The 7,820-nt window shown below is 39.0% G+C and overlaps 1 non-coding gene across 1 annotated transcript; it reads right to left on the bottom strand.

The window, feature by feature from the left end:
- Window positions 1–1,317: 1,317 nt before the first annotated feature.
- Window positions 1,318–1,421, bottom strand: LOC112731472 (small nucleolar RNA R71). Its single transcript, XR_003167247.1, has one exon. It is a non-coding gene; the product is annotated as a small nucleolar RNA R71 (small nucleolar RNA).
- Window positions 1,422–7,820: the final 6,399 nt, after the last annotated feature.

The following is a 7,820-nucleotide window of genomic DNA, read 5'->3' as shown; positions in this document are numbered from 1 at the left end:
ATTATCAAAGGGGATTATTAGATTCATGTTGAATGTGCTTTGTTTCTTATTTTATGTTTTTGGTGATATGAAAAGAAGAGTAGTTTCAATTATCCTATGCCGCTCGGATATTGTATGCGTTATTAATATGTTAATTACTTTTTTCATGTTGTACTTTTTCAAATTATAATTATTTTTCTATATAATTATGCAGGATAATTCTGAAGATGCGAGTGAAGATTGAGATGCTTATCATGATGGTTTATTGACAAAGATAGAAATTGAAAGATGTATGGTTGATGATGATGTCTATTATTAGAAGCTAAGATACATTTATAGATATAATATTTTGGTTTTTCCTAGTTTATTAGTAGTAAATTCTAAGTGCATTATATGGGTATACTTATTCTAGTTTGAGATGTATGAATACTCAAAATTATGATCATCCCAAATATTTTTGGTTCATTATAATTATATTTTGTTTCAGTATAATTTTTATTATTTAAAGATTATTGTATGGTATTATTATATATGTATTCATTTTTATTTTATAATAATTAACTAATTTAATTAAAAATACAGGATTATCTATATAATTATATTCCCAAATATATATATATATATATATATATATAAACAGAAATTAAAAAAAAAAGAGGGACAAAAGGCTACACTTATATAGAGTAGCTATAGGTATACTATTTGCTACATTTATAAAGTGATGCAGTAGCCCTGAAAAGTGTAGCCTATTCTTTAGAATTATGGTAACCATATTTTCTTCTTCTCTCTTTTCATATGAGCAGGAGCAAGGATAAGGGCATTCTTGTTGAAGCTGATTCTGAACCTGAAAGGACCTTGAAGAGAAAGCTAAGAGAAGCTAAAGTACAACTCTCTATAGAGGACCTAACAGAACTTTTCAAACAAGAAGAAGCCATAGTAGCCGAAAATAACAACAATGCCAACAATGCAAGGAAGGTGCTTGGTGACATTACTGCACCTACTCCTGACTTATATGGGAGAAGCATCTCAATCCCTACCAATGGAGCAAACAACTTTGAGCTTAAGCCTCAATTAGTTTCTCTAATGCAACAGAATTGCAAGTTTCATGGACTTCCATTGGAAGATCCTCATCAGTTCTTAGCTGAATTCTTGCAAATCTATGACACTGTCAAGACCAATGGGGTTGATCCCGAGGTCTATAAGCTTATGCTCTTTCCCTTTGCTGTAAGAGACAGAGCTAGAACATGGTTGGATTCACAACCTAAAGAAAGCCTGAACTCTTGGGAAAAGCTAGTCAATGCCTTCTTGGCAAAGTTCTTTCCACCTCAAAAATTGAGCAAGCTTAGAGTGGAAGTCCAAACTTTCAGACAGAAGGAAGGTGAATCCCTCTATGAAGCTTGGGAAAGATACAAGCAATTGATCAGAAGGTGTCATTCTGACATGCTTTCAGAATGGAACATCATAGGTATCTTCTATGATGGTCTGTCCGAACTGTCCAAGATGTCATTGGACAGCTCTGCTGGAGGATCTCTTCATCTGAAGAAGACGCTTGCAGAAGCTCAAGAACTCATTGAAATGGTTGCAAATAACCAATTCATGTACACCTCTGAAAGGAATCCTGTGAATAATGGGACAAGTCAGAAGAAAGGAGTTCTTGAGATTGATACTCTGAATGCCATATTGGCTCAGAACAAAATATTGACTCAGCAAGTCAATATGATTTCTCAGAGTCTGTCTGGAATGCAAGCAGCAATAGGCAGTACCAAAGAAGCTTCATCTAAAGAAAAAGCTTATGATCCTGAGAACCCAGCAATGGAAGAGGTGAATTACACGGGAGAATCCTATGGAAACACCTATAATCCTTCATGGAGAAATCATCCAAACCTCTCATGGAAGGATCAACAGAGGCCTCAACAAGGCTTCAGCAACAATAATGGTGGAAGAAATAGGTTTAGCAATGGCAAACCTTTTCCATCATCTTCTCAGCAACAAACAGAGAATTCCAAGCAGAACCACTCTGAATTAGCAACTGTAGTCTCTGATTTAATTAAAACCACTCAAAGTTTTATGACTGAAACAAGGTCCTTCATTAGAAATTTGGAGGCACAAGTGGGTCAGCTGAGTAAGAAAGTTACTGAACTCCCTCCTAGTACTCTTCCAAGCAATACAGAAGAGAATCTAAAAGGAGAGTGCAAGGCTATCAACATAACCCACACGGCCAAACCTGGAGAGAAGGAAGAGGCAGTGATCTCCACTGAGGAAGACCTCAATGGACATCCACTGGCCTCCAAGGAGTTCCCTAATGAGGAACCATGGGAATCTGAGGCTCACATTGAGACCATAGAGATTCCATTAAATCTACTTCTACCATTCATGAGCTCTGATGAGTATTCTTCCTCTGAAGAGGATGAAGATGTTACTGAAGAGCAAGTTGCTAAGTACCTTGGAGCAATCATGAAGTTAAATACCAAGTTATTTGGTAATGAGACTTGGGAAGATGAACCCCCCTTGCTCACCAAAGAACTGGATAACTTCACTAGGCAGAAATTACTTCTAAAGAGACAAGATCCTGGAAAGTTCTCAATACCTTGTACCATAGGCACCATGACCTTTGAAAAGGCTCTGTGTGACCTAGGGTCAAGCATAAACCTCATGCCTCTCTCTGTAATGGAGAAACTAGGAATTTTTGAGGTTCAACCTACAAGAATCTCATTAGAGATGGCAGACAATTCAAGGAAACAAGCTTATGGACTTGTAGAGGATGTCTTGGTAAAGGTTGAAGACCATTACATCCCTGCTGATTTAATAATCCTAGAGACTGGGAAGTGTATGGATGAATCCATCATCCTTGGCAGACCTTTCCTAGCCACAGCAAAAGCTGTGATTGATGTTGACAGAGGAGAATTGGTCCTTCAAGTGAATGAGGACTCCCTTGTGTTTAAAGCTCAAGGATCTCCCTCTGTAATCAAAGAGAAGAAGCATGAAAAGCTTCTCTCAATGCAGAGTCAAACAGAGCCCCCACATTCAAACTCTAAGTTTGGTGTTGGGAGGCCATGCTCTGAGTATCTGTGAGGCTCCATAAGAGCCCACTGTCAAGCTATTGACATTAAAGAAGCGCTTGTTGGGAGGCAACCCAATTTTTACTTATCTATGTTAAATTTCTATTTTCTATTATTATTTTATGTTTTCTGTAGGTTGATGATCATGTGAAGTCACAAAAACAACTGAAAAAGCAAAAACAGAATGAAAAACAGTATTCAAAATAGAACACCCTCCAGAAATGGGCACCAGACTGGCGTTTAACGCCAAAAAAGGGAAAGAAGCTGGCGTTAAACACCAGAAATGGGTAGCAACCTGGCGTTTAATGCCAGGATTGGCAGCAGAGGGCGTTTTGCATGCCTAATTGGTGCAGGGATGAGAAATCCTTGACACCTCAGGATCTGTGGACCCCACAGGATCCCCACCAACCTCTACTCACTCTCTCTCTTCTTCACACCTTTTCATAATACTCTTCCCCAAATACCCTTCACCAATCAACTCAATACCTCTTCCCCAAAAATCCCTCACCTATCAAATCCTACCCTCTTCTCCATAAACCCTTCACCAATCCACATCCATCGACCATAAACCCTACCTACCTCACCTTTCAAATTCAAACCACTTTCCCTCCCAAACCCACCCTATATGGCCGAACCCTAACCCTCTCTCCACCTTATTATAAACCCATCTTCACTCCTTCATTTTCACACAACATAAACACTACTTCTCCCCCTTGGCCGAAACACCAACCCACCTCCGTCTCCTCCATTTCTTCTTCTTCTACTCTTTTCTTTCTTCTTTTGCTCAAGGACGAGCAAATCTTCTAAGTTTGGTGTGGTAAAAGTATTGCTTTTTATTTTTTCATAACCATTTATGGCACCAAAGGTCAGAGAAACCTCTAGAAAGAGGAAAGGGAAGGCAAAAGCTTCCACCTTTGAGTCATGGGAGATGGAGAGATTCATCTCAAAGGTGCATCAAGACCACTTCTATGAAGTTGTGGCCAAGAAGAAGGTGATCCCCGAGGTCCCTTTCAAACTCAAAAAGGGTGAATATATGGAGATCCGACATGAGATTCGAAGAAGAGGTTGGGAAGTTCTCACCAACCCCATTCAACAAATCGGAATCTTAATAGTTCAAGAGTTCTATGCCAATGCATGGATCACCAAGAACCATGATCAAAGTGTGAACCCGGACCCTAAGAATTGGCTTACAATGGTCTGAGGGAAATACTGAGATTTCAGTCTGGAAAATGTAAGGTTGGCATTCAACTTGCCCATGATGCAAGGAGATGCACACCCCTACACTAGAAGGGTCAACTTTGATCAAAGGTTGGACAAAGTCCTCATAGACATTTGTGAAGAGGGCGCTCAATTGAAGAGAGATTCAAGAGGGAAGCCGGTTCAACTAAGAAGGCATGACCTCAAGCCCGTGGCTAGGGGATGGTTGGAGTTCATCCAACGCTCAATCATTCCCACTAGCAACCGGTCTGAAGTTACTATAGACCAAGCTATCATGATTCATAGCATTATGATTAGAGAGGAAGTAGAAGTTCATGAGGTTATATCCCAAGAACTCTACAAGGTGGTGGACAAGTCTTCTACTTTGGCAAGGTTAGCCTTCCCTCATCTCATTTGTCACCTTTGCAATTCAGCTGGAATTGACATAGAGGAAGACGTCCTCATTGATGAGGACAAGCCCATCACTAAGAAAAGGATGGAGCAAACAAGAGATCCTACTCATGGACAAGAGCATGAGAAAATTCCTCATCAGGAAATCCCTGAGATGCCTCAAGGGATGCATTTTCTTCCATAAAACTATTGGGAGCAAATCAACACCTCCCTAGGAGAATTAAGTTCCAATATCGGACAACTAAGGATGGAGCACCAAGAGCATTCCATCCTCCTCCATGAAATTAGAGAAGACCAAAGAACCATGAGAGAGGAGCAACAAAGGCAAGGAAGAGACATTGAGGAGCTCAAGCACTCCATGAGATCTTCAAGAGGAAGAACAAGCCGCCATCACTAAGGTGGACCCGTTCTTTAATTTCCTTGTTCTTTATTTTTTGTTTTTTGAATTTTTATGCTTTATGTTTATTTATGTTTGTGTCTTTATTACATGATCACTAGTGTCTAAGTGTCTATGCCTTAAAGCTATGAAAATGAGTCCATCACCTTTCTTAAATGAAAAATGTTTTTAATTGAAAAAGAAAAAGAAGTGCATGAATTTCGAATTTTAAAACAGTTTAGTTATTTTGATGTGGTGGCAATACTTTTGTCTTTCTGAATGAATGCTTGAACATTGCATATTTTTTGAATTTGTTGTTCATGAATATTAAAATTGTTGGCTCTTGAAAGAAAGATGGAAAAAGAGAAATGTTATTTGATAATCTGAAAAATCATAAAATTGATTCTTGAAGCAAGAAAAAGCAGTGAAAAGCTTGCAGAAAAAAATATATATGCGAAAAAAAAAGAGAAAGAAAAAGCAAGCAGAAAAAGCCAATAGCCCTTAAAACCAAAAGGCAAGGGTAAAATAAAAAGGATCCAAGGCTTTGAGCATCAGTGGATAGGAGGGCCCGTAGGAATAAAATCCTGGCCTAAGCGGCTAAACCAAGCTGTCCCTAACCATATGCTTGTGGCATGAAGGTGTCAAGTGAAAACTTGAGACTGAGCGGTTAAAGTCGTGGTCCAAAAGCAAAAAGAGTATGCTTAAGAGCTCTGGACACCTCTAATTGGGGACTCTAGCAAAGCTAAGTCACAATCTGAAAAGGTTCACCCAGTTATGTGTCTGTGGCATTTATGTATCCGGTGGTAATACTGGAAAACAAAATGCTTTGGGTCACAGCCAAGACTCATAAAGTAGCTGTGTTCAAGAATCAACATACTGAACTAGGAGAATCAATAACACCATTTGAATTCTGAGTTCCTATAGATGCCAATCATTCTGAACTTCAAAGGATAAAGTGAGATGCCAAAATTGTTCAGAAGCAAAAAGCTAATAGCCCTGCTCATCTAATTAAGACTGATCTTCATAGATGTTTTTGGAATTCATTCTATATTCTCTTTTTTTTTATCCTACTTTGTTTTTGGTTGCTTGGGGACAAGCAACAATTTAAGTTTGGTGTTGTGATGAGTGAATAATTTATACGCTTTTTGGCATTGTTTTTAGTATATTTTAGTTAGTTTTTATTATGTTTTTATTAGTTTTTAAATAAAAATCACATCTCTGGACTTTACTATGAGTTTGTGTGTTTTTCTGTGATTTCAGGTATTTTCTGGCTGAAATTGAGGGACCTGAGCAAAAATCTGATTCAGAGGCTGAAAAAGGACTGCAGATGCTGTTGGATTCTGACCTCCCTGCACTCAAAGTGAATTTTCTGGAGCTACAAAAGCTCAATTGGCACGCTCTCAATTGCGTTGGAAAGTAGACATTGTGGGCTTTCCAGAAATATATAATAGTCCATATTTTGATCATGATTTGATGGCCCAAACCGGCGTTCCAAGTCAGCATAGAAATTCTGGCGTCAAAACGCCAGAACTGGCATAAAAGCTGGAGTTAAACGCCCAAACTGGCACAAAAGCTAGCGTTTAACTCCAAGAAAAGTCTTTGCACGTGAAAGCTTCAATGCTCAGCCCAAGCACACACCAAGTGGGCCCGGAAGAAGATTTCTGCATTAATTACCTATTTCTGTAAACCCTAGGCTACTAGTTTTCTATAAATAGGACCTTTTGCTATTGTATTTTCATACTTTGATACACCTGATCATACTTTCATAGACCTTTTCATGTTTGGGGGCTGGCCTCACGGCCATCCCTAGACCCTGTACTTATGTATTTTCAACAGTGGAGTTTCTACACACAATAGATTAAGGTGTGGAGCTCTGCTGTTCTTCATGAATTAATACAATTACTATTGTTCTTCTATTCAATTCACGCCTGCTTCTTCTCTAAGATATTCATTCGTTCTTCAACTTGATGAATGTGATGATCCGTGACACTCATCATCATTCTCACCTATGAACATGTGCCTAACAACCACCTATGTTCTACTAGCAATGGCTTGAATGCGTATCTCTTGGGTTTCTAATCTAAGATTAGAACCTTCGTAGTATAGGCTAGAATTATTGGCGGTCATTCTTGAGATCCGGAAAGTCTAAACCTTGTCTGTGGTATTCCGAGTAGGATATAGGAAGGGATGACTGTGACGAGCTTCAAACTCGCGATTGTTGGGCGTGTGACAGACGCAAAAGGATCAATGGATCCTATTCCAACATGATCGAGAACCGACAGATGATTAGCCGTGCGGTGACAGCGCATTTGGAACATTTTCACTGAGAGGACGGGAAGTAGCCATTGACAACGGTGATGCCCAACATAAATCTTGCCATGGAAAGGAGTATGATTGGTTGGAAGAAGGCAATAGGAAAGCAGAGGTTCAGAAGGAATAAAGCATCTTCATACGCTTATCTAAAATTCCTACCAATGAATTACATAAGTATCTCTATCTTTATTCTATGCTTTATTCATCTTTTAATTATCAATCCTCCATAACCATTTGAATCTACCTGACTAAGATTTACAAGATGACCATAGCTTGCTTCAAGCCGACAATCTCCGTGGGATCGACCCTTACTCACGTAAGGTATTACTTGGACGACCCAGTGCACTTGCTGGTTAGTTGTGCGAAATTGTGACAAAGTGTGATTCACGTTTGAGAGCTCCAAGTCTTTGGCACCATTGTTGATGATCACAATTTCGTGCATCAACAACATATGTGCAGTTAAATTCTAAATTAGATCTTGTTTT

Source organism: Arachis hypogaea, chromosome 12 (genome assembly GCF_003086295.3).
Source record: "Arachis hypogaea cultivar Tifrunner chromosome 12, arahy.Tifrunner.gnm2.J5K5, whole genome shotgun sequence".
NCBI lineage: Eukaryota > Viridiplantae > Streptophyta > Magnoliopsida > Fabales > Fabaceae > Arachis > Arachis hypogaea.
Note: the sequence above shows the minus strand (reverse complement) of the source record. Positions and strands in the feature narration are given on the sequence as shown.